This window comes from Mytilus trossulus, chromosome 3 (genome assembly GCF_036588685.1).
Source record: "Mytilus trossulus isolate FHL-02 chromosome 3, PNRI_Mtr1.1.1.hap1, whole genome shotgun sequence".
Lineage (NCBI taxonomy): Eukaryota > Metazoa > Mollusca > Bivalvia > Mytilida > Mytilidae > Mytilus > Mytilus trossulus.
The window spans coordinates 23,466,708-23,469,708 of record NC_086375.1 but is presented as its reverse complement, the minus strand read 5'-3'; the positions used below and the strand labels follow the sequence as shown (position 1 = coordinate 23,469,708).

The following is a 3,001-nucleotide window of genomic DNA, read 5'->3' as shown; positions in this document are numbered from 1 at the left end:
ATCAAAAATTTGTAAGGGTTCCGCGGAACCCAGTGTCTCGCCTACTTTTGCTGTAAATCACAGGCTCAACAAAAATTAGGAAAAAAATCAATAAAAATATTCCTCTTGATACTATCTTTTGATTGTAAGAAGCTTCTGTCCAAGTTTGGTAAAAATCTAGGATAGTTAATGAATCTAATAAATGTTTTGAAAACTTTAACTGCAGACTGTATGAAGTATTAACTGGAAGAAAATCTAAGTCCATTTAAAAGTAAAATACAGAAAAAATGGAGTTATCTTTTTACAAAATTTACTTCTGGATACTATCTTATGATCATAAATAAGCTTCTGTCCAAGTTTGGTACAAACCAAGGATAGTTTAAGAAAGTTATTAAAATTCTAAAAACTTTAACCACAGAGTGAATGTAATGTTTCCCCACAGAAAAACTAAGTCCATTTAAAAGTAAATAAAGAAAAAATAGATTTTTTTTTTTACAAAATTTACTTCTGGATGCTATCTTATGATCATAAACAAGCTTCTGTCCAAGTTTTGTACAAAACAAGGATAGTTTAAGAAAGTTATTAAAATTCTAAAAACTTTAACCACAGAGTGAATGTAATGTTTCCCCGCAGAAAAAAACTAAGTCCATTTATAAGTAAAATACAGAAAAAATGGAATTTTATTTTTACAAAATTTACTTTGGATACTATCTTATGATCATAAACAAGCTTCTGTCCAAGTTTGGTACAAACCAAGGATAGTTTAAGAAAGTTATAAAAATTCTAAAAACTTTAACCACAGAATGAATGAAATGTTTCCCCGCAGAAAAAACTAAGTCCATTTATAAGTAAAATACGGAAAAAATGGAATTTTATTTTTACAAAATTTACTTCTGGATACTATCTTATGATCATAAACAAGCTTCTGTCCAAGTTTGGTAGAAATCCAGTATAGTTTAGGAAAGTTATTAAAATTTCAAAAACTTTAACCACAGAGTGAATATTTGTGGACGCCGCCGACGACGACGGAAAGTAGGATCGCTTAGTCTCGCTTTTTCGACTAAAGTCGAAGGCTCGACAAAAAGGACCTTATTCAATACTCAAAGAAGAGAAATCCTTACTGTAAACAGACAAGCTTACCTACTAGTACATGTACTAAGGAACATGGGCATCTATGGCTGAGTGGTTTAAGTGAGTTTGTCTTCAACTGCAATTACTACACTATCAACACTAAGCAGTTTGATATCGGTCTTAATAATGATCAAACAGATTATAAATTGATTAACTGTTGCTTGCTAAAAGTCCAGTGGCAAATATCTGACGCAATTCAGGATGAGAACAAAAGAATAAACCTCTTTGTAGGCTTTGCAAAGTGTGTTGACAGAAATGAAGGGTGGTAAATTTAGACTGGTACATTGGGACAGAAATTTCCCTTGCAACTGGCCACATATTGGTCCACTTATATTTTTTTTGTAATGGTTCTTAAACTAAAACAGAGCATGGCAATTTCAAGACACAAGAATAAATATCTCCTTTGTGACAGAGAAGCTGCACATTTTTCATTATACATGGCCAAATAAGAGATCATTTTAAGCTTGCAACTGGCCACCTATGGGTTCATTTATTAAGTTCTTGTAATGGTTCTTTAACTATTACAGAGCATGGCAATTTCCTAGCTCAAGACGCAATAATTTTAAAATCTCCTTTCTGACAGAGAAGCTGCACATTTTTCATCCTGCACAGCCAAATGGAAGACCTTTTGTAAGCCTGGGTTTACTGTTGAATAAGAGACATCTACATGACCATATATCTACTAACACTTTTGAAGTTGCATATTATTAAAAGACTAGGACATCAAAGAAAACGATTAAAATGAGGTAATGTTTTATTAATAAAAACTAAAAAATACAATGTAACAAGTAAATCTATGGCATATTGCAGACTAAAAATCAACATAGGAATATTTGTACAATAGAGAACATTCAATTGATGCCCTTCCACATAAAATTTCTTGAATTATATACTTTTACATTCTATTTTTCAGTTTGTTAAGCTATGGTTTGTGTGCACTATATGATAGCTATTTTAAAAAGGATAAGAAAAATAGTAATCTCTAACCAAAATATTCTAATGCAATAACTACAGTATTGTATGCCCAAAATATTGATATGATGCAATGTTTCAATTATCAAAACTGATTTCATTTTCAATTTACAATTTTTTTAGCAGTTGCTCATCATTTGACTAGAATTATCAAAGTTAAACTTTGCACTGAATAAACAAAAATTTGGTGGGGAAAAATAGTCTGGTCTTAAGCAAAAGTAAAATAAAATTAAAAAAGTTGGATATATTTACTGTAGTCTTGAATGCAGGTTAATATTACAATCATAGAGACATGAAATTAGCAATATCAAATTAATTTCTAACCACCAACAAAAAAAATCTGTTAATTTTAACCATATAGGCCCTTTTACCATTTTAGTCAGTTTCAAAACATTTATGATTAAAATCTAACATAAACCACATTTTCTATTTGATAAAAACAATAAACCATAAGTGGCTGTTTATGTAAGTTTTGGAAGTTCTTTGGCTCAACCATTTAAATATTATAATCAACAATCACAAAAAAACAAATGTATGTCCCCTAAACGCGTGTCAAGTGGTGAAAAGCGTGTACACACCATGTGACAAAATTCACGCGTGTAAATCGTTGAAAAATCGTGTATTACACGCGAATATCATGTCACTTGGCAATTATGCTCCCCTCTCCATTTTTGGGAGAAAAACTACTAAATCTACAACCTTTGTAAGGTTTTATATTCAATACCAATCATTTCCTCTTCTGATTTCCTTCCATTTGGACTTTTACATGTTTTTTAAAGGACATAATTTAAATAATTAGACATTATCCTTATCCTATAAGGATAAATGAAAGAAATTGGATTATCTCCCCTATGCAAAATAGAATATCTAAATCTGGCTTAATGTGTCTGCATTTTTTGTGGGGAGTTAACTTAAAATA

General features: G+C 30.6%; 1 long non-coding RNA gene across 1 annotated transcript; it reads right to left on the bottom strand.

The window, feature by feature from the left end:
* Window positions 1-1,060, bottom strand: LOC134709296 (uncharacterized). Its single transcript, XR_010105943.1, has 2 exons — window positions 578-1,060; window positions 1-385 (listed from the first exon to the last, which is right to left on the bottom strand). It is a non-coding gene; the product is annotated as an uncharacterized LOC134709296 (long non-coding RNA).
* Window positions 1,061-3,001: the final 1,941 nt, after the last annotated feature.